The sequence below is a fragment of the Crinia signifera genome, chromosome 12 (genome assembly GCF_055691185.1).
Source record: "Crinia signifera chromosome 12, ASM5569118v1, whole genome shotgun sequence".
Classification (NCBI taxonomy): Eukaryota; Metazoa; Chordata; class Amphibia; order Anura; family Myobatrachidae; genus Crinia; species Crinia signifera.
Genome location: NC_139228.1, coordinates 70,231,697 through 70,256,761, shown reverse-complemented (window position 1 = coordinate 70,256,761; position 25,065 = coordinate 70,231,697). Strand labels below are relative to the sequence as shown.

The window sequence follows — 25,065 nt, the reverse complement described above, 5'->3', positions numbered from 1 at the left end:
GCACGTTATATGAACCACAGGGGGGTACAAGCACCTAGCGGCAAATTTACTAAAGCCATAACAACAAACCAAATTCTCTCTATTTTATTCTAGGATGCAATAGAGAAATGACAGACAGGATCTGATTGGTTTATATAGGCAACATTAACTCTTCATTTTTAGAAGCTTTAGTAAATTTTCCACATAGACCAATGGTTCCCAAACTGTGTGCCTAGGCGCTCTGGGGTGCCTCGGGATGTTTGTGAGGGTGCCTCGGGTTGGGGGTCCACGACTAAAACAAATTATTTACGATCAAAGTGATAAGCAAAACCAGTGCTGGTGGCTGCCAATCATAAAATGTATGGACACGTAGAAACACAGCTATGTTCCCCTCCACATAACTGAACCTGAGGGAGACAGTTAAGAACAAGACTTTATTTTTTTATTTATCCATAAGAAACGTTTTGACTAGAGGTGCCTTGAACAAATGTTGATATTGTAGAGCGCCCTGGTCAATAAAGTTTGGGAACCACTGGCCTCTCATTCGGTGCAAATTTGGACAAAATTTGCTCTACTCAAAGAATCTGAAGACCAATAAAAGGTCGTGAAATTTCTTCCTAGGTCAGGTAAATGGAGCTAGACATGGTGGTGGAATCACTAGATTGGCTATGGGTGGCTGTTTTAGCATTAGTTGTGAATTTACTAAGAAACGATTTTGAGTATCTGGCAAATTTCAATCGATTTTTTAGATACGGGTATTTACTACAGGTCGAGTCTCCCGTATCCGGAGATCTCTTCTCCGAAATATTCCAAAAACTGTGTTTTTTTTAGAATATTTTGGATTCCCCCGCCCCTTTTTTATCATACTTACCAAGTCCCCCGATGTCCACGGCGGCCTTCAGGATCTTCTTCAGTGGTCCCAGGAGTGCAGTAACATCACCGGTGGGCCTGCAAACAAGCGTAAAGCATCTCTGGGACCGCTAAAAAAGATCCTGAAGGCTGCCGTGGACGCTGGGGGATGCCGTGGATGCCGGGGGACCATCTGGGCGACATGGTAAATATGTTAAAATAAAATATCCCAAAACTGTAAAAATCGCTTATCCAAAATGCTTGTGGTCCCAAGCATTTCAGATAAGGGATACTCAACCTGTATATGGAAAAGTTACTAAAAATTGACTGAAAGGGATCCGGACTATGGGTCAACATGTTTTAGCTCGACCACAATAGGTCGACATGCTCTAGGTTAACATGAACAATAGGTCGACAAGCAAAAGGTTGGCATGGTGATGGTCTACACATGAAAACATGTTGACATGAGTGTTTCACAATTTTTTCCAAATTTTGTAAACCTTTTCATACATTACCATCCATGTGGCCGGTATGCGGTTCCTGGATCGACAATGTCTAGGTCAACAGTCCCTAGGTTGACCACTAATGGTCGACAGTGACTAGATTGGCAACAAAGAACCATTGCCATTTCCTAGTTTGACATTGAGAGAAGGTCAACACAAGCTTAAGGTTGTCATGGACATGGTTGACATGAATAAAGTCGACATGAGTTTTTCACGTTTTTTTTAAAAGGTGGTTTTTCATACTTAAATATCTGTGGGCATATAGTGAGAATGGAATGGGATTACATATGATACATCATATGCAAAGTCATCGCATACGATGTATCATGTGCGATCTAGCCACCGAAGAGTTGGTTGCATGTGATACCTCGGCTAAGTGTATGAGGGCCTTAACTCTGGTCTCAAAGGTATATAGTTTTTAGGTTGACGCATATTAGGTTGACATGCATTGTGTGCGACCACTGAAGGTCGACATAGCTTAGGTTGACACATGAAATAGGTTGACATGGTTAAGGCCAACAGGTTTTGAAGGCGAACACAAGCATTAGGTCGACAATGGCTAAGTCTACAGTGAGAAAGTTGACATGAATTTTTCACTGGTCTTTTTGAGCCGACTACTACGGTGTGGAGGGAGAATAGAGTAGTGTGCCGAGCGTAGCGTACTCTTAGATAGTATCCATGTCGACTATGACGACATTCAGGACAAAACCCCCCCCCTGAAAAACTCATGTCTATCTAATACTTATGTTGATCTACCAACCCTGTCGACCTTAGCTCACTTAATATGGCTGTACCCAATGACCCATACCAGACTTAAATACTGTGCTAGATAAGTGACAGATTTAAGCTGATGGTTGGATGCTGTGGGGTACGGCATCACTTTATCTCTCTCCCAGCCGTCTTGTAATAAACTGTCACCTTATCTATCCCAGCATGTGGTCAGCTCAATACACAGCCACATAAAGGCCCTTATTCTGATTCGTGCGGCCAGAGCCGCACACGGTGCTCCGGCCGCACAAACCAATCCCCGCCCACACTACGGATCGCCACGGCCGTCCGTACACGGACGGCTGGCGATCCGCACGAAAATGGTGGGGCGTACGCCTCCACCATGGTGGGAGCTGCCCCCTGCATTCGATGGTCGGCGACCACCAGGTCCCGCAAGCTGAGACCACACGGACAATCGTCCGTGTGATAGCTTGTATGGGGGCTGAGAGCTGACATCCGGCGACGTCAGCTTTCCGCCCCCATCACTGGCGTCATACCCTCATTAGCATGCGTACGCCCCGCGTTTGCATGGGAACGCCCATGAAACGCGGGGCGTATACATAGGGAAATGAGGGCATGAAGCCCCTCACTCCCCTATACGCCCCCTTTGCGGCGTAGTAACGTTATGTGCGGCGAATTCGCCTGCACATGCGCAGATTGACCTCTGCGCATGTGCAGACGGAAAACATCGGCGGTACGGCCGCACGCGGGCCGTACCGCTCGAATCAGAATAAGGGCCCTAGTGCCATTGCCCATTGCGGTAGGCCTCCCTGCTGCTTCCAGATAAAGATACTGCAGCACACAATTTCCTCCTCATTTGGATAATTGTTCGAGTCATTAGGACAATTGGGATCTTGCTGTCAGAGGGAATGCTTGTTTGCTGCTCCTATTAAGGAATAATGGGGAGTAAACAGCTAAAGGCTGGAACCCAGCACTTGATAATCTTAATTAATCTCTGGATTGAACTGCGTGATCCGTGTTAGGATTTAGCATAACAGCAGGGGGGGTGTAGGTGGTCATTCGCTGCTTTGTTGGTTTATCCACTCAAAAGATGTTGGATTGCTAAGTATCAGCAGCACAATGTATTAGGATTTGGCAACCTCTGACTATACTGATGATGTGGGACTACAAGTCCCAGCATGCTTTGACAAACTGCACTGGTTTTTTTTGCAGCGCAATAGTTTTTGGAGCACTAATTCATCACCATATTTCTTATCCAGCATAAAGAGTAAGAGGTTTTGGGGGAATTTTCCTCCGGAATACGAATTTGCAAACAGCCGTATACATTCGTTTTAAGAATACGAATACGATTTTTCGTATTCTTATTCTTAGTGATTTTTGGCCTCTTAGTCTACAATAGTCGTGGTACTACAAGTACATGCATTCTCATACTTCCCAACTGTCCCTCTTTTCACGGGTACTTCCCGTTTTTTTTTAGGAAGTAATCAAGTCCCTCCCGAGGTCCGCAGTGTCCCAGTGGGCATCTATTTATGCAGCCTGAGGGACTTGGGACACAGCCAGCAGCCCACAGATCCACTAGCCATGCCCACGTGGCGTGAAAACTGGACGTGACCTCACAAAGATAAACCACTCCCCCTTACAGCTAGGCCACAACCCAACATCAGACGCGCTCATTCGCTATAAAACGTCCACTGCGCCATTTTTCCAGAGATCCGCGCATGTGCACTATGCTCTGGGTGCCTAAAAAAGAACACCTTTCAGCATCACAATGATCCAAATAATAAGACCAAACTGCAACACTAGCAGGGCGGAGCAATAGAAAGAAGAATTCCCGCAGATACCCCCCAAAATAATATGTCCCCTCTGATGATGTGGGCCTGAAAAACATGGTGAGAGCTCTTGATGTATGCAATATTTAAATAAGGGGAAACCTCGTTAATAATTAAATATCTCATCTTACTCAATTAACACTGAGGCCTTATTTGTTGTTGTTGTTGTTTTTTTTACTTCCCAATACTCCCAGCAGGTCCTAACTGCCATTATTGAAGGGGAGGTGTCTGAAAAGTGGTCTTTCACAAAGGGATATGACCTCACTACCACCCTCAAAGGGGTAGGTGTGGCCTGACTGCGAAGGAACGTGGCTCCACTACAGCCAGGGGTTAAAGTGGTCCTGATGAGCCGATGGAACTCATTTCCCCTGCCACCAAGCCCACACCCTCCACCCATTATGCAAACCCGAGCCAGTGCCAGGGTTTTTGGTGAACCCCTGCAAACTATAGATTTGTGCCCTACCCCCTATACATTATAAAGGGACAGTGGTCACTCAATAGTACTCTCAATTTAAAATGAATCCACAGTAGTGCAATCTCATTCACATTACACCACATCTAGTGCCCCTGATTCATATTACACCACATAGAAGTACCCCAAACTCACGTTATGGCACACAGTAGTGTCCCTTATTCTCAATACGTCACACAGGAGTGCCCCTTATTCATGTTACGCTACACTGTAGTACTCCTTATACATGTATGCAACAATGTTGTTGCTTACACACAATGCCCACAGTAGTAGTGCCACTTACACATAATTCTCATAGCAATAGTACCTCTTAATGATATGTTATACATATAATACAGTGAGAGATAAAAGCTGTATTTTTATGGCCCGATATATATATATATATATATATATACACACACACACCGTATAACGGACCGGCACTATCCACAATGAGGTCAATTGTGCTGCGTGCCTTTGCCAGAAATCAATATGAAGCAGGAACCCCCAGGAGGATTAAGCACGTCACTGCAGCAGTTCTTAGGTGAAAAACACGTTGAAGTTTATTAGCCTCGACGGGCCGTTTCGGGGCACAACCCCTTCCTCAAGAGACTTTCAAAACAGGTACAACAATCACAGCAATGTTTACCATTTAAATACCTACACCATTGCCGCCAGTCCGCCCTCTGCCACGCTAGACACGCCCATTTACCGCGCGTCAGCCGGCTCTGGCGCACAACAGCAGTGTCACCGCCTCACAGACGCTGACCCGCTGCCATGGTAACCAGAGTCCGGCAGGCGACCAGCACGCCCATTTACCGCGCGTCAGCCGGCTCTGGCGCACAACAGCAGCGTCACTGCCTCACACACGCTGACCCGCTGCCATGGTAACCAGACTCCGGCAGGCGACCAGCACAGATCCCACAAGCACGCACGCCCACAGCTCCCACTATGTGGACGCCCGCAACCCGGGGACCAGCGCCGGCTTGCGGTGCCATACGTGTCATTGCTGGCACCACCATCAATCGCCACCCAGGTCGGAGCAGGCACCAGGAGCAGCCCACGGCATCTCCCACATGCCGCGGCTGTTCCCATGGAAACCTAACTCCCGACCAAGCCGTCATGACGTCATACAGAGAGCACACGCCTATGGCTCCCACCCCGTTAGCGTTGTTCCCATAGCGACGTCACAACAGGCATAGGTCAGCAATGATAGGAGATGTTAGTGAGGGACAGGACATGATAGTATATCAAACCATAGGCACATCATAATCCAAGTCAAGGACAAATAGTATCCAGTGTGGACCTGACCGCCTCTCACGCAGCCGTGGTCATCCACATGATCGGCTTCACACCAAAGCCGAGCTGGCGACTCGGGTACTCACACTATCCCGGGACAACCACCACGGCTGCATATTGCCTATATGATATACATAAAAACATCACCGATAATATACAGGACAAAACCAACATACTAAATACAAAATACAAAAAAATAAAAAAATACACACAAATACAAAATACAAAAAAACACATTCATATATCCACATTGGGTATGGGTAGTATCATATATCAAATATTACCTAAAGAGTCAACAAGCAGCAGATTACTCCAAGTGAACTGAAACCAAAATACCCATAGTATTATAATGATATAGCAATGCTCACATAAAGGAACTCCATACCAGACGCTCATTAAGGCCATGGGGGGCTACTATATTTAAAGTCAATATCCACTTAGCATCTAATCTGAGTAATTGTTTATAGCGATCTCCACCCCTAATTGATTCCGGGACATGGTCTATAATTTGGTATTTGAGAGATGCCAGTGAATGGCCCTGTTCTTTAAAATGCATTGCTACTGGTTGTTCAGCAACCTTACTCATCAATTTGCCACTGACGGAGGCTTTAATAGCAGAGCGATGCATCGCCATTCTCTCCTTGAACTTACGCGAAGTCATGCCAACATAGCATAAGCCACATGGGCAAATTACCATGTACACGACAATGTGGATATATGAATGTGTTTTTTTGTATTTGTGTGTATTTTTTGCATTTTTTGTATTTTGTATTTAGTATGTTGGTTTTGTCCTGTATATTATCGGTGATGTTTTTATGTATATCATATAGGCAATATGCAGCCGTGGTGGTTGTCCCGGGATAGTGTGAGTACCCGAGTCGCCAGCTCGGCTTTGGTGTGAAGCCGATCATGTGGATGACCACGGCTGCGTGAGAGGCGGTCGGGTCCACACTGGATACTATTTGTCCTTGACTTGGATTATGATGTGCCTATGGTTTGATATACTATCATGTCCTGTCCCTCACTAACATCTCCTATCATTGCTGACCTATGTCTGTTGTGACGTCGCTATGGGAACAACGCTAACGGGGTGGGAGCTGTAGGCGTGTGCTCTCTGTATGACGTCATGACGGCTTGGTCAGGAGTTAGGTTTCCATGGGAACAGCCGCGGCATGTGGGAGATGCCGTGGGCTGCTCCTGGTGCCTGCTCCGACCTGGGTGGCGATTGATGGTGGTGCCTGCAATGACACATACGGCACCGCAAGCCTGCGCCGGTCCCCGGGTTGCGGGCGTCCGCATAGTGGGAACTGTGGGCGTGCGCGCCTGTGGGATTGTGCTGGTCGCCTGCCGGACTCTGGTTACCATGGCAGCGGGTCAGCGTGTGTGAGGCGGTGACGCTGCTGTTGTGCGCCGGAGCCGGCTGACGCGTGGTAAATGGGCGTGTCTAGCGTGGCAGAGGGCGGACTGGCGGCAATGGTGTAGGTATTTAAATGGTAAACACTGCTGTGATTGTTGTACCTGTTTTGAAAGTCTCTTGAGGAAGGGGTTGTGCCCCGAAACGGCCCGTCGAGGCTAATAAACTTCAACGTGTTTTTCACCTAAGAACTGCTGCAGTGACGTGCTTAATCCTTCTGGGGGTTCCTGCTTCATATATATATATATATATATATATGTATATATATATATATATATATATATACACACACACAGTATATAAAAAAGTCCTATACCTGTGTCTTCTTTGCACTTCTCATCCCCCAACTGAGCGGACATAACAGATGAGGCTGGAAATGAAAGGCTGGGGGAGTACATCCGGCGTGTCCAGGAAAAACAATCTGAATCGGGAACGTGGAGCAGACAGAGATACGGTCTCTGTGGGGACCTTGGAATGGCTCTCAGAATAATCAGCGCAGTTGCCTGCAGATCCACCCCATTCGTCAGTCTCGCCAGCGCGAGATATCATATGTAGAAGCATTTAGAACTTTTCACCTTGCTTTTAGATAAATCAAATAAATGAAATGTTCAGTTTAAAAAAAAAAAAAATCACCTGGATTAAGTTTTCGTGGGATTTATAGGAGGTTGCATGTTAAATTGTGAACTGCGTATTCCCTGGTGGATCCCAAATTGACGTAGACCAGCACCATGATGACCCCTCTCATTAGCTGGGGTACTTATAGGAGGTGAGGTTGTCTTGGGTCTCAACAAATACAATTGGGGGGGCAACCTTAACCCTCACAAGTGTCCAAACGACATAGAAATATTTAATTATCAGCTGAATTAACCCATTGTGATCTTGTTTTATTATGATGACTATAAATTCTGTCACTTGTTGTTTTCTGATTGAATATTTGCATATAGATCCCTCTCGCTGGGCTACGAGTGCCTGCGGCGTGCTCCCCAAAAACGCCAGGGGCACGCTCCCAAATGACCACCCGCTGTCAATCAAACAGTGGGTGGCGTGTAATCACTTGTCCATACATCCAAGTGGACATTGGGTGAAATTTAATAAGATGAGAGATTCAGAAAGTGAGAGTTTTTGGTAAGAAATTTCCAGTTTTTTAAAGCGGCAATCATTTTCAGTTCAAAATCAAACTGGGATTGTGGTGTAAATGATTGCCGCTTTAAAAAAAATGCAGACTTCTTACCAAATCTCTCACTTTTTGAATGTCTCATCCTATTAAATTTCACCCATAGGGTTGCTGCGCTCTCCATGCGGGGGGGGGGGGGCGACTCGGTACAGTTTTACGGTGTCCATGTCAACCTATGTCGACATAGACACAAATAAAGTGAAAAAATCATGTCAATCTTTTTCCATGTCAACCTTTTTTAGTTCGACCTTCGGCTTGTGTCACCCTTTTGACCATGTTGACCGAATGCATGTCAAGCTTTTGATGTGTCGACCTTTTGGCTGTCGACCCAGACAATGTTGACTTAATGACCCAGACACAGGCATGCAGAGAGACGACAGGACAACTACTGGTCATGTATCCTTTCGCATAAGGAAATAAACCCTAGTCGGCATCCCTTCGTGTTCTAGATCTGGACAATGCGGACAGTTATAAGGCGGGGGGGGCGCCCCGGTGCTCACCTGCTCCAGGGTGGGGGTTGGGGGGTTACCCGCTCCACTGGGGGGGGGGGATATGACCTCCGTGCTGCTCCAGGGAGGAAGGGGGGTCCGATGCGGCCAGAGCGCTGATCCAGGAGGGGGGAATACAGCCGCCTTGCTGCTGGGGGGGGGGGGGGGGGGTAGTGACCGCCGCTCACCACCATCCGGGGGTCATTGCAGGTGTTTGCTGGTGCCTCTGGCATTTCTTGTGAGGCTGGTAGAGATTGCAGCCTGATTACACAAAGTCATGGGGAAATCTGCTGGGAAACATTCCCTACGGGGCTGCAGCCAAACAGTTACTGGCTAATTGCTGGATGGCTGAGCAGGTGGAGAGACACCGCAGGAAGTTGTGATTGTTTTCTACTTACGTAGGGGCCCCAGTGCCATTAAGACAGCCCTGTCTGGGAGTCAGCCCCTGCCTACTATTACACACAGGATTGGCTGCCAATCATTGCTTAGGCTCCTCCCTTTTTCTATAAGTACCCCGGACACCCTCAGGTGGCAATAATAAAAACTCGCCGGTATCTTATGGGCAGCTCAGCACATGCCACCACAGATGTTGCTGTGATGCACAGGATTATATTGTAATATTGAGTTACACAATGTGTTATTTTCCCTGAGATCATCTTGCACTGCCTGAATAGGATTCAAACACCGGTAATTAAATGATGATCATTATTACTATGACAAGCAGACTTGTATCGGGGATGATGCGGGAAGATATGTAATATGGTAGAGTCATCATCACACCCCCTCTCTCTACATCTGTATCGTTTGATCTGAATAAATGTAGGTGTACTTTCTGTCCCCTTTCGTTCTGCTTCCACCTCAACATCCTCACCATTATTTGCAGACTCTGGGCCTGATTCTGGTTCACTTGCAAAAAGCAAATTCTCTCTCTCATGGGCAAAACCATGCTGCAGTGCAGGCGGGGCAGATGTAACATGTGCAGAGAGAGTTACATTTGTGGGAGTTATTTGTTTCTGTGCAGAGTTATTTTGTTTCTGTGCAGAATTATTTTGTTTCTGTGCAGTGCTTTAGTCTTACACTACAATATAGATATCAGTTTGAAGTAAAAACCCCACCCAAATCGAACTCTCTCTGCACGTGTTACATCTGCCCCCCTGCATCACAGTTTTGTCCATTAGAGAAAGAATTTGCTTTCGCAAGTGAACCAGAATCAGGCCCTCTGAACCTTGCAGAATCAGGTCTGTGTATGTTTCCCAGAACCAATGCTGCTGAGTTTTCGGTACTCATCCTGTCCCTGTAATTTGGTATTTATATTTTACACCAATGGCGTAAGTTCATCCTAGTTGGCCAGAGGCAAAATGTGTATTGCTGCCCCCCCCCCCATACACACACAAAACCTTATATAATGTATACACTGTATGTCTGTTATTAAATATAACAGACAAATATATACAGTAAATCCATATATATATATAGAGAGAGAGAGAGAGAGAGAGAGAGAGAGAGAGAGAGAGAGAGAGAGAGAGAGAGAGAGAGAGAGAGAGAGAGAGAGAGAGAGAGAGAGAGAGAGAGAGAGAAAACACATATTTCAGAACTTTTATCAATGGCTTTCAATTATTGGATTTAAAATTTCAGGGGAGGAGAGGTGCCCCCTTGGGAGCAGGAGCCTGGCGGCAGAGAACTCCATTGCCTCCCACTGCTTCTGTTTTACACTGCATTTTGCATTATGTCTATACAGTACGCTAATGTCTTTATCTATCATTGAGCATTTTACTGTTTGTTTCTCCTCCTTAGGACCATTTTTTCCTATTTACTATGGAAACGCGGCAGCTGATCTTTGTTGTGTATAATCTATTTCCACTTTGCCTTGCAGCAGTAATTTTTCCAGATTTTTAGTTTTTTTTTCTCTTTCATTTGTCTATGTAAAAGCAAACATCAGTAAACATAATAAAAAAAGAAACACTGTTTTTTTTTTTTTTTTTTTAAATAACATTGGGCATATTAACCAACATTTTGAATTTGGCCGGGCGCGGGAGGTGACGTCCTGTTGCGGCAGCCTCTGTACTGGCTTCTGAATATTGTAAAGTGCAACGGAATCTGCTGCGCTATATAAGAAACTGTAAATAAATAAATATGCCTATGGGAATTAGATAGATGGTCATTGTGAAGTGTTAACTGAATTTCTAACAAAAGCAGAAGTAATATTATTCAACTAATTAGACTAAGGATAAGAACATAGAATACAACTCTTGGATGTTTAATTAATTCTTCAATAAAAAAAACAGGTTTTCTTAAAGACACCAGATGCATGCACCAATGTTTATATGACCTACCGAAATGGACTGTAGCAGTATTACAGTTTTACGATAGGACGATTCATATTGTAATGCATTAGTATTGATTACTTATAATTGTGACTGCTATTGTAAGGAAATTAGTTGGGTAAAATGTACTAAAAAGTATTAATAATCTATTAGAGTTTTATAGTATTCTTTTGGGGAGGTATATTGCTTATTGTAAGAGTATGGAACATGTTAATCTTTAAAGGTGTTATCATTCGTTACTGCAATTCAAATCACCACAGTTATGCTGAAGGCTTCTGGTAAAATATAATTGAAATGAGCTTCCTTGCGACAATTCTTGTTTAGGGATTGGATCCACTTGCCTCTCTGCTGTGTGGTAGAGGACAGCAATATTATGAAACACAATAGCTGTGTGCTTTAGTCTGATTTAGCGCAGGAGCAGCCACTGCCTTTGGTGCATGCACAGTATGTGTATACCTTTTTCCTGCCAACACTTTTACCCTGTCAACTTATTGCATGTAGACCATTTCCATGTCGACCTTTGACCTTGTTGACCTTTTGGGGTAGACCTATTGACTCTCTATCTAGACGCTGTAGATCTATCAACCAGAACCAATGTATAGATGTTACTTTCACCCTGGCTGTATCCACGAACCGTAATTCCTTAACACCTTCAGCGTTGTATCCTTAACCCCAAATTAGCTGGACCACACCTAGATCTGGCCAAGCCACGTTGATATCAGGAAAGGACAAGTCAACATTTCTAGCAGCCATAGGAAGAGTTTTCTAGGTAAGTGTATCCTGCATGTCACTCAAAACATGGGAAATGGGGAATGGAATAAGGTAGAGGAAGATATAGGTCAAAACCAGAAGAACCTCCAAGAACTGCGCTTCCAAAAGTCTCCTGGGAGGTATAATTATACATAACAGGCCAAAGCTTAATCCCAATTTGCCGACTGAAGGCCGCAGCTCCCCTCTCACCCTACGCTGCAGTTTGCCGCTTATCCACGGCTATCAATAGCTTGTCAAATAATAACTAATCATAAAATATTTACAAGTGACACATATGTTTGATCTTACACTATCCTCTGACAGAGCTGTTGAATGTAGCTTAGCCTGGATTCCGTCATGGAGAGTTAGAGGAAGGCGCCTTTGAAGCTTCTTTCTGTCAAGACTTTCGTTTCCCAGTGTTTTAATCATTATCTGATGCTACGGATCTGTTTGACATTTTCCTCTACGCCCCGCACCAAGGTTTACAACATCAACCCTTTGCCAAGCTGTGTCATAGTGTAAACCTCCATCCGAACGATAAAGCTTTGGAAATCTATACAAATAAAGCATTTTTAAATCAATTCCTGCCACGGAGATCTGTTATGGCTTTATGTGCCAGCGTCTGTTCTCTATCAGGGAGGCTCATTCACTTTCCATACACTTGCTGCACCCATCAGAAACATGAAGAGGTTTCCAGCACCTCTAGTATATAAATGTCATTATCCAGTGTTTACAAAGTTTAAGGCTTGCTACACGTGCGCCGGTTTGGTTATGTCGTGAGCTTATCAGCGGGATTTATCAAAGATTGGAGACGGTTAAAGTAGACGGAGGTCTACAGCCTGTGACATGAGAGTTAGGAGTTGATTGGCTGGTACTGTATCTCTGCCCCCTCTATCTTTCATCAAGGTTGAGCATATAGAATCCAAAGTACCAACCAATCAACTACATGCAGTCTGTGTTTGAAAAATGACAGTTAAGAGTTGATTGGTCGGTACTTTATTTCTATTTTTTGAATAACAAAAAGCCAATATGTTCAGAGAGCTGTAGACATCTAGGCTGGGTTAGCCCCATATATTCTCAGCATCTAAAGAGTAGACCGCTCCTCACAAAGATGTGGCCAACCCCACATGCTTGTCCACTGATAAAGACAGACAGCATGGGGTCATCATGCAAAGACGGCATCCAGCATCAAGTTATGAATAGCTTGGGGACATGCAGATTAAGATTCCATCCCATTATATGGTTATTCAATACCCCCCAGTTCAAGTGATGGCTTTGAGGGCACGTGGGCACCAGTTTTGTGGCAGATATGTTGAAAAGGTCTCTCCAAAAATGGCCTTAGAGGAAAATGAATGGTGCTAGAGGTCCTTCCGGATCTCATGCGTCTGGCAGGAAAGAGTGTATTGCTCTGCCCGGTAGTGCAGGAATCCAGGAGCACCAATGCACCTGTGAGCAGTAAACCCCTGTCAACAAGCATGAAAACCATGGCAAGGACCATAACCCCTGGCAACGAGCACAAAACCCCAGGCAACGAGCAATTATACATTGTATTTTAAAAACATGATCACAAATTCCAGTAATTTCAATGGATAATCTTCCAATGATAAAGAACTAAGCGGATTCCCCTATACTCCAAGCTGAGGAATGATATATTACTCAGATATTGCAACTTTTTCAGTGGTGAATCATTACTCCGTACTTCATTTTAAAACAATCTTTGGAAAAGTACAAAACCTGGCTCCTTGTAGAGTCTCAATAGAGAACTTTCCGTAAACTTTTCAGATTATAAATGTGATTCTACATATATGACATCTGATTACAGGTATTACGGTTAGGATGTAATAAACACGGAACAAGAAACATACTTTATGTTCCAGCTCTTTTTTATTTTTTAAACCATGGTCTTAGTTTGGCCACGGAGACGGTACATCAGAAAGGGGAGCGCACGGTTTACATTTAGAAAATCCAAATTAATTTCATTTGACGCAGCCAAAAGATTCACATGAGGTTAATAATCCAAGTTCTGTATGTCAGAATTGTAAGTATAAGAACTTGTTTTCCAATCTGTCATTCTTACAGATCTCAAATATTAAATTCCAAAGGCATTATTTATACAGTATATATACACACTAGCTGATGAGCCTGGTATTGGCTGGTTCATGTTCACCAGCAGGTGGCTGTCTGCAGTCTCACTTATTGTGCAACACAGCACATTACTCACCTGTGCCCTGCTCCCTTCCATCCCACTCATCCTGCTGCACACAGCACCTTACTCAGCTCTGCCCTGCTCCCTTCCGTTCCACTCATACTGCAGCACAGCACCTTACTCACCTGTGCCCTGCTCCCTTCCGTCCCACTCATCCTGCTGCACACAGCACCTTACTCAACTCTGCCCTGCTCCCTTCCGTCCCACTCATACTGCAGCACAGCACCTTACTCACCTGTGTCCTGCTCCCTTCCGTCCCACTCATCCTGCTGCACACAGCACCTTACTCACCTCTGCCCTGCTCCCTTCCGTCCCACTCATACTGCAGCACAGCACCTTACTCACCTGTGCCCTGCTCCCTTCCGTCCCACTCATCCTGCTGCACACAGCACCTTACTCACCTCTGCCCTGCTCCCTTCCGTCCCACTCATCCTGCTGCACACAGCACCTTACTCACCTCTGCCCTGCTCCCTTCCATCCCACTCATCCTGCAGCACACAGCACCTTACTCAGCTCTGCCCTGCTCCCTTCCGTCCCACTCATTCTGCAGCACAGCACCTTACTCAGCTCTGCCCTGCTCCCTTCCGCCCCACTCATACTGCAGCACAGCACTTTACTCACGTGCCCTGCTCCCTTCCATCCCACTCATACTGCAGCACAGCACCTTACTCACCTGTGCCCTGCTCCCTTCCATTCCACTCATACTGCTGCACAGCACCTTACTCACCTGTGCCTTGCTCCCTTCCGTTCCACTCATCCTGCAGCACACAGCACCTTACTCACCTCTGCCCTGCTCCCTTTCATCCCACTCATATGCAGCACAGCACCTTACTCATCTCTGCCCTGCTCCCTGCAGTCCCAATCATCCTGCAGCCAGTGGCATAACTAGATACATGTGGGCCCCATAGCAAAAGTTTATAAGGGCCCCTCTTCACCAACTAATGCTGAAAAATGTATATATCACATGATACTTTGACAGGCAAAGTGGGCCCCTCTCAGATCTGGGCCCCATAGCAGCTGCACCTATGGTAGTTACGCCGGGGGGACAAGGTAAGTATGAAAAAAGAGGTGGGGGGTGGGATAAAAAAAATATTTGGAATAGTAAGTAGTCTTTGAGCCAGATGTACTAAGCTCCAAAAAGTGGTAAAGTGGAGAGTGATAAACAACCAACTTCCATTGAACTCCTGGGCGCACAAAATAGCATATACACACTAAACCATATCATTAACGATATCATTCAGTGACATAATCGGTTCCCCGATCTGTACATGCAGTCATTGACAATATAATAAAACTTGACCTGCGTGTACAGAGAGGGGTCATTAACGACCTGCGGGGGGCGCAAATCTTTTGTCTTTCGTAGCACACAAACTGGGCAGTGTTATGAATATCAGGCAAAATTGTTCATTATATCGCACAGTGTGTACGCACCTTAAAGAAGGTAATTTCTATCTTTCTATTTATCTGTCATTCTGACTATTTATCTGTCTTTCAACCGTATATGTCTAGTTTCTATGGGCGGGATGTATTAATACACATCGCCGCCCTTCACGATGCCCCCGCTGCGATGCCAGTGCATATGTATTAACATATGCGGCTGTCATCGCGGTGCGATGACGGAGGCCCCCCGCTATACCTGTACTGTGGTCTGCGGGGGGTCTTCGTCACCTCCCAGCCGCCTGCTTCTCCCCTGCAGCCGGGACAGCTCAGTATGGCTGTCCCCGGTGCCTCCTCCCCCCACCTGCAGCCGAAAGGACGTCCGGCTGCGTTGCTAGGGGGAGGAATGGCTTACCTTCCGGGGTCCAGGAGGACCTGGACCAGGTAAGCCAGAGGGAGGGGGAGAGGGGGGTTGGCGAGGCGGCAGGGTTACGACAGAAGCGGCGGGCGGCGAAAAGAAGCCCATATGCTTCTATAGGGTATCACCACTCAAAGGTGGCGATACCCTGCCCGGCGATATAGGTGCAGACGGGTAATAGTACATAGGGAAAATGTGGTAAAACAGGGGTTTTACCACATTTTCCCCTTAGTACATCCCGCCCTATGTGTCACCAAAACACTGCCATCTATTGGCAGCGAGTGAAACTACATCTTTTTTTCTCTCTCACAAATTACTTTGAGTGGGCGTACTAATATATATATCATATATATATATATATATATATATATATATATACACACACACACACATACACACACACACACTCACTGGTTTTGGTCTGCTTGGATACAGCTTTGCTCTTACGTTCTCCCTTACACTAGACCTGCAAGTGCGGGTATGGCCATACGGCCTTAGTGTGACAAGTGGCTGACTAAGCCTTTGCTTTTCCATGTCCCCACACAGCTCAGCCTGGCAGTAAATCACATCTGTCCCTATAGTAGCACCTCGATTAAAGCCTAGAGTTTAATAGATCATTTTAAGAAAACCCAAATTACTCCAGCTCTCCAGTTGATCCATCTGGACTCTTAGAGTTGGTGCATGGCAGTTTTCAACCAGCACCAGAGAAGCCAAGTCTGGGCCTTTGGCTCCTGTGTATTCCCCGAGGAACTTTCGCTTCAGACCTAGAGCAACATTCTCAGCTGTATTTAATCTGTAATGAGACAAGCTGGCTATGAGAAAGGAGAATGAACACTGCACACGAGGCATGGAAAAACTAGGACAGCTAGCCCCCACTTTGCTGACTTGGTGAACTGGAGCCCGTCCAGTGCAAGAGCTGCTCCCCTGGCGATTCCAGTCTGTTCCAATTAATCGTGTTTAACAATTCTAATCACACTTTAGCACATTAATCCTATTTTCAATCCAAAACACATCTGAAAGAGCGGCATGTGAGCCTTTTTTATTGCAACCGCAAATCAGATGTAACTGGGAGACACAAGGACCTCTGCCTTCTCTGCACTTTCAATGAACTTGAGCTTAATAAAAAATATATGATGGACCTGTGGGTGGATTTACTGCATGATGCTTCCATGTATAATTAGAACCGTCAAGGAACCTGAATACTCATCAACCGAGGTAGACAGAACGTGATTAAAAATAACCAGAGATGGGAGAATAGAGTCGGACAACTTTCAGAATCTGATGATTTCCAGAGCTTCAACGCTCTGGAAAACCGAGTGAAAACCCCCAAAAATGTCCTGGTTCCTAGTAATTTGGCCAATCTTTCATGGCCACTTGAGAATCAGACCAATCATAGAGTGTGTAATATTAGAGAAGCCAATCAGGTGTCATCAATAAATTTATGTCTATAGGAGTTTGCAGTCTCTTAGAATCTCATTTTTCTTGGATCGTACTAGGGGAATACATTTGTGGATGCTCTCTGTGACTTTTTTGCATGTGTAGACATCAGATTTATCTAGGAGGTAAGTATTTATTAAAAGCAAAATCTATTTTAATAGAGTTATAGATAGATAGAAGTACCTGCCTAATATCGTGTAGGTCTTCTTTGTGTTACCACAACAGCGCTGACTCATCATGTCATGAACTCAAGTCATGAACTCTACAAGACCTCTGAAGGTGTCCTGTTGTATCCACCAAGATGTTACCAGCAGGTCCTTTAAGTCCTGTAAGTAGCGAGGTGGTGTTCCATGGTCGGGAAATGTTATTCCACCACATCCTACAGATGCTCGATAGGATTGTTCGCTCACAAACAGGAGGAATTCAGAGACCAAATCAACACCTTGAATTCTTTGGTCCCTCAGACCATGCCTGAACAAGTTTTGCCATCTGGCTGGGCTCATCATCCTGTTGAATAACATCAGGGAATAACAAGATAACCAATATTATTAATTTCACATGTAAACAGAAATATGAGGTGTATCAATGAGCATCTTCTTCTTTGAAGGCACTCCAGCTCCTCACTGTGCCATGGCTAAAGTCATGGTGGATACCAAGAAGAAATGGTGGCTGGAGACAATGGATTAAGGTCTTATGATAGGGTGTTACGGTCTTATGATAGGGTATGACTGAGAGAAAGGAGAAAGTAGTATTTGGAAAGAAAATTTACTGAAAAGAAGTACAACATTTTTGAAAATGAACAGAACTGAGATTTTTGTTTGGTTACGTTAGAGGCCAAAAAAATAAAGTAGAAATTGGATCAGGTGTTTGTCTTAGAGAAGGAATTTCTGGACAGTACGTACTTCTCAGAATGGAAACAAACAAACGGGAGAACGTACAATAAGTACAATGGGAAAAAGGAAGTGTCTAGGATGCTGGACCGGATCGCAAGGCTGCAAATTTGCACACCTGACAATTATCGATGTACAGAGCATGAGTATGGGTGAGCACATTCATTTGCAAGGCGGGATATCAATGGAGCGGGCTGAGGCTAAACGGATTGCTGGATTGCTGGCCCTTTGTCATTTCTTAAGCCTGCAGGTGAGGCAGAGTGCGGCTTCTGTGGCACTGAGAGGATAACTAGCTATTTACTATTCTATTTCAACTGACGCTGCGCCATCATTATACACCAGTGGTGTCGCCAGCATAGACAGGTCGATCTCCAAAATGATTTGTACTCATGCTGCTACATCAAATTTCTGTTTTCTATTAATGCTACTGATCTGTAGGATGTCTCAGTGCTCCTCTTACAGAAAACAGGACATACTGTATATAAGTGGCCTGAAGTTAGATCACCTATCAAACTGCCTAGAGGATTTAAAGGGTGGGTCTAATCCAGTGACATATTTATAATGGGATAACACAACTAGGGATTTTTTTAAAGGTTTGCTGATCAGACGACATACATGTACCCGTCAGGCTCTGTATTATGCTGTATAAAGTCCTTTGTGCCTTAACGCATTTCGCCATTATTCACATTGAAAGGTTTCATCAGAAGGTTACCTTCCAAGTGGTGTTCTCCCTCCAAGGATTATTGGACCATTGCAGCTGTGGTCCCTCAGCCTGATAGCAGTCTGTGGGTGGGATGCTCCAACATCCGCGCCCGCACTTCGCCACACATTGCCGGCTACCGCAGACATAATTATCACAGATAATTTACAGTGCAAGGAGGAGGAGGCCGCAGGTCCAAGCAGCACAGAACTGTGCTGCCCAGACACAGGTAAGGGGGGGATGAGGCGGCAGGGGTCCGTGCGGGGTGGCGTTAAGAAGCCCACCCCCTGCAGTGAAAAGCCACAGTGTGGGTTTTCCTGCATATCAAAATGTGGTAAAAACCCTGATAATGGGGTTGTTACCGCATTTTTCATTTAGAGCAGGGGTGGGGAACCTTTTTTGTGCCAAGGGCCAATTGTATGGTGTAAAAATCCTTTGGGGGCCATATGTAAAAATTTCTCTTACAAATTGTCCTGCTGCAGCTGTCCCACGCTCCGGCGGCTGCCGCTGAATAGGACTGACAGTCACTAGCTGCTGTTGATTAAGAGGAATCTCGCGAGAACTACCGACCTCTCGCGAGAATTCCCCTGTACTTTACTCCCGGCAAAGCCGCCGGGTGGGTGGGAGGGCCACCCAGACTGGCTACGGGGGCCGCATTCGGCCCCCGGGCCTGAGGTTCCCCACCCCTGGTTTAGAGAATCCTGCCCTGTGACTGAATTTCACAGCACTAGACCAGAGGCCGGGAAGAGAGAAAGAGCACATCCGCGGCTAAACGGGTACTCCGCCTGCCGATGCTCATTCCTTTTCTGCTGCTGAGAGATGGAGGATTCCGGTGCACTTCAGGGGGAATCTCCGCACTGCCTGGCACTTGGTTCCTGTAAACACCCCCACAGCTGCACGCTGACCAGTGTGTGCTCCCCCAACTGGCATTTCCATCCACCCGGGCCCCAATCACCAGCACAGCTGATCAACGGACTGTCACTATATATACACTAAGGACACCCATTTCCAATCTAGGTCGCCATGCATTGGGTCGACAAGGCTAAGGTCGACAGGGCTGAAAGGTCGACAATGGGAAGGTCGACAGTCAAAAGGTCGACATAAAAATTTCACTTTTTGTGTGCCTAAACCCCCACCGCAGTGGCGGAACTACCGAGGGTGCAGGGGGTGCAGCTGCTATGGGGCCCGGCGGCTGGGGGGGCCCCATGGACAGCAAGCACTCCCCTGCACCCACTTACTATTTTGGGCGCCGCCTGCGGCCGCATGCATTACCGGGTGATTGAGGAGGGAGCCGGACGGGATATCGCGCTATGCCGGGCAGGTGGGGGGATAAATTGCTGGCTTAATTGAGGAGCCTAGAGGAAGGGGTAAGTGTGTCGCGCTGTGCTGCCGTGCAGGATGCGGTCACGCTGTGCCGACTTGCAGGACGGGGTAACGCTGTGCCGGGAGGGGGGGAGAAGAACAGCGCACGGAGCCATTTTATTATTTTTTAATGGAGCCGCTGCCACCTGTGTGATGCGCGCCGCTGAGCTGCTCGCAGGAGGTAAAGACAGTAAAGTAAGGAGCCGAGCAGGAGGCGGGGATGACTCCGGAAGAGAGGCTGTCTGTCTGCTGCTGCAGTGCCTAGCTCTGGCACTATGACGGCAGTAGGACTGACAGCGCGGGTCAGCCGGGGGAGAAATCCTGACGGGGAAGATGGTGGTGGCTGTGTCCAGAGAGGCACAGCCACTCACCGCGGCCACTACCACTACCTCCCCGAGCCTCCCGCCGGCTGCCGTACTTACTCTCCCCGCTGCCTACACCCGCTGCGGTCCCCGGCAAATAGTGTTACCACCACTCCCACTCCTCATGCTCACTCTGCTCCCCACTAGTGACAAACTTCTAGAGACACTGAGCGCAGCGGCATCTTTTACCTGCCGCTGTCTGTGAACTATCACAGCTCACAGATCGGCAGTCACTCCTAATTTGCTGCCGGTCTGTGAGCTGTGGTTTACTTCAGGAGAGCGGCAAATTCAAAATTCCGCAGCGCTGCCACAATTCTGTCGTGCTCAGGTATTTGGGCCTGAGACACCAGTCCCATTTGTCCACCTGACAGTGGCCCTGCAGCAGCTTGCACAACTGCCCCCCCCCCCCACACACACACACACACACACACTCCTGCTATTGTCACATTATTAAATTGGCCCCCATGCTCCTACATGTACTGCCCACCAGTAAGGTGATGGTGTACAGGCCTCTCGTACTCCCGCACATGTGACGCAGAGAGGAGCCGCGGTGCCTGAGGAGCAGCGTGGGACAGAAGATGAAAGAACATTGGTAAGTTTGTAACTTGCATAATATAATCGGCTTTGCAGTGTGTCGCATAATGTGTAATGTGCTTTGCAGTGTGTCGCATAATGTGTAATGTGCTTTGCAGTGTGTCGCATAATGTGTAATGTGCTTTGCGGTGTGTCGCATAATGTGTAATGGGCTTTGCAGTGTGTCGCATATGTGTAATGGGCATTGCGGTGTGTCGCATCATGTGTAATGGGCTGTGTGGTGTGTCGCATAATGTGTAATGGGCATTGCGGTGTGTCGCATAATGTGTAATGGGCATTGCGGTGTGTCGCATAATGTGTAATGGGCATTGCGGTGTGTCGTATAATGTGTAATGGGCATTGCGGTGTGTCGCATAATGTGTAATGGGCTGTGCGGTGTGTCACATAATGTGTAATGGGCTTTGTGGTGTGTCACATAATGTGTAATGGGCTGTGCGGTGTGTCACATAATGTGTAATGGGCTTTGTGGTGTGTCACATAATGTGTAATGGGCTGTGCGGTGTGTCACATAATGTGTAATGGGCTTTGTGGTGTGTCGCATAATGTGTAATGGGCTTTGCGGTGTGTCCCATAATGTGTAATGGGCTGTGCGCTGTGTCGCATAATGTGTAATGGGCTTTGTGGTGTGTCACATAATGTGTAATGGGCATTGTGGTGTGTCACATAATGTGTAATGGGCATTGTGGTGTGTCACATAATGTGTAATGGGCATTGTGGTGTGTCACATAAGGCCACACACCTTTTTTTATAATGTGTGCATTCTTTATTTTTAAAATATCTATTGGAGGGGCACATTTTCTACTGTTCCCACTAATGGTGGCCACAAACGGTGTGCACTGGTAGAGACCCGAGTTAGGGGGGCCCCATTATAAATTTTGCTATGGGGCCCACAAAGTTCTAGTTACGCCTCTGCCCCACCGCCCCCCCACCCCACCCCACCCCCCCCCCCCCCAGTGACTAATCCTTATCCTCTGTTCCCACGGCCTAATACTAACACACTCAACAAATGTATCTATCAAGATGCTGGCTGTCAGGACTCCTGCGTCGGCATCTCCAGTGATGTTGGGATTCAGGCACCAGTGTAGACCTGACCACCTGATCTCAATCCCAAGCATGCTAAGCACATCTCATCTGTATATAACTTCCAGTACTATATATCTTCTACACTAACGGGCAATAATGTGACAGAGCGAGCGCTGGGCCTGGTGAAGTTATTCAAGTATAGGAATTCAAGAAAAGATACCAACGTAATCGATTTTTTTCTCACTCAGGATGATACCCAAAATGAAAACATAAAAGGGATATAATAGTGTAATATTGTTTTCACAACTGATAATTTCTTCTAAATGCCAATAATATTTGGAGTATTGAGACCCATACCCTTTAGGTTGGTCTACTATTAAAAGTAGACATGAATCACTTTATACGGGAGCGGTAATGTCACTGGCCAGTCATCAATGCATCCAAATCCATTCAGCGTACATGCAAAAGGAATGAAGCTGGTATAGTGTAATACCGCTTCATTTATTTACAAGAAATAAAAACAATGGGGTATTACAGCAGACTCTCACCGAATAAAATTGCCTTTGGCTCCGGGGACGCCTGGGATATAAAATCATTGCTTTATTTGTCTACACTTTGCTATAGACCCTTTTATGTTTTAATTTTGGGTATTATTTGAGAAAAAAATCGTGAAAAATACTTCTATCAGCGCCCAGGATTATGTTGGTATATTTTCTTGTGTTTGTATGTATTATGTATGGAAGGTGATTCATACATATCAACAATATCCTAGGCTGCAGAGAGCGCAAGGGTCAATCCCCAGAAAAAAAACGGTACTCTTTACCTAGATGGGCGCCAGCGATTGGAATCGCGGGCGTCGGGTGTAAAAATCGCGGTCATCGCGGCCATCGCGGGTAAATCGCGGGTACATAAAAATCTGCTACCCACGATGACCGCGATTTTCCCATAGGGAACAATGTTAAAAAGGCTGATTGAGCGCGATTTTCATGTAAAATGCCTCAATGCCCGCGATTTGGCCATAGGAATCAATGTTAAATGGGCTACAGAGCCCAAATAGGCACAATTAACCCTTAAATGTCCCCCCAAATTTTTAACGCCACCCCACGATCCACGCCAACCCGAAGCGTGGCGAGCGCAGCGAGCCCGCGAGGGGCGGCGGTACGCGTCCTCCGACCTTTTCATGCCCTACTATCCACGTCGGCGTGGAGTGAGAATAGAATAGTGTGGCGAGCGCAGCGAGCCCCGCGAGGGGACGCGGATACCTTCACAGGTAAACGCGTCCCCTCGCGGGCTTCACAGGTGTCCGCGTCGCCACGGACACCTGTGAAGCCCGCGAGGGGACGCGTATAACTGTGAAGGTATCCGCGTCCCCTCGCGGGGCTCGCTGCGCTCGCCACGCTTCGGGCTCGGTGGCTCGCTGCGCTCGCCACACTATTCTATTGTCACTCCACGCCCTAGTGGATAGTAGGGCATGAAAAGGTCGGAGGACGCGTACCGCTGCCCCTCGCGGGCTCGCTGCGCTCGCCACGCTTCGGGTTGGCGTGGATCGTGGGGTGGCGTTAAAAATTTGGGGGGACATTTAAGGGTTAATTGTGCCTATTTGGGCTCTGTAGCCCATTTAACATTGATTCCTATGGCCAAATCGGGTCCATTGAGGCATTTAACAGTAAAATCGCGTCCGTCGGGCCATTTTACATTGATTCCTATGGGAAATCGGGTGCATCGCGTCGCGGGCATCGCGGGTACATTTATGGACGGCCGCGACGCGACCGACGCGATTTCCATGTTTAACATGGGTTTCAATGGGAAATCGCGGGCATCGCGTCGGTCGCGTCGCGGCCAGACATAAATGTACCCGCGATCACCACGACGGGCGCCCATCTAGGTAAAGAGTACCAAAAAAACTTTTTTTTTGTGGAAGTATAGGAATTAATGGCTCAATCATCCTACTGTACCCAGGAGAAAACTGAAATGGGAATTGAAGTCTTGGTGCAATGATGGCATAGGACAGGGAAGCTGTGACACTTCCTGATGCCACGCTGAGCGTCCCACAGCCATTGGACGGTGCAGCACTCGTCTGGTTAAGGATTGCAAGTGGTGAACTCCGTTGAATTCAAACTAGCTAGTTACAGAGAAGAGAACCTACAATAACCTGTAGCCATTATTGCTCCCCTAGTGTGGTATATATATTACTGTTCTGTTATTGCCATCTCACAATTGGGTAAAAGCATTTGTTATTGCATAAAGATTTTTTTTTTGAATTGTCATTTTTACATTTTTAATATTTTTTTTTTCTGTTTTAAACTGGGATTTTTCTTTCCCTGCACATTTATGCGTTGCCTCCAGTATTACGCAACTAGGATACTCTTACCACCCCGGGTCAGTATTATTAGGCCAGCTGTCCAGGGATAAATATTTTTATCATTGGGGGTCAGTCAGACCTCATCACACTACCACAAATTTGCACAGCGGATGATTTTTGATCGATTGCGCATGCGTATGGGCCACAACACGCATGCGCCACACCCAGCGGCGATAAAACGCCTGCTACATTTTTGATCGCTTGCCGTTTGCAAGGTGATTGACAAGAAGTAGGAGTAAGTGCTGCATTTCCATCATTGTGGCCCCGCCCTCTCCAATACAACTGATTGGTTCATGGTATTTTACAGCAGTGGGGGGAGCTAGGATGAAGCAATCCACGGCCCCCCTTGTTGGCATTGCGGCGGTCGGGATTCTGGCGTCAGTATTTCGACCGCCGGGATTTCATACTAATCTCCCTCCAAGGACTGGCGTTACAAATATGTATTAAAATGGTCTGTATCAGATATTAGGAAGGACTGTGATGTGAGCATATATATGAAGCTTTGAATAATTGCAGAGGGTGTGGCTTATAGGAGCCTATGGGTC

At 46.5% G+C, this 25,065-nt stretch overlaps 2 long non-coding RNA genes across 3 annotated transcripts in view; one reads left to right on the top strand and one right to left on the bottom strand.

Moving 5' to 3' along the window:
- LOC146049836 (uncharacterized) overlaps nucleotides 1-25,065 on the bottom strand; it is a 97,122-nt gene that overhangs the window by 54,277 nt on the left and 17,780 nt on the right. The gene's annotated exons all lie outside the window — the stretch shown is intronic.
- Nucleotides 20,289-25,065, top strand: part of LOC146049837 (uncharacterized) — a 35,690-nt gene continuing 30,913 nt past the window's right edge. Inside the window, exon 1 of the long non-coding RNA XR_014466217.1 lies at nucleotides 20,289-21,133. This is a non-coding gene — a long non-coding RNA (uncharacterized LOC146049837). The remainder of the gene's footprint in view (nucleotides 21,134-25,065) is intronic.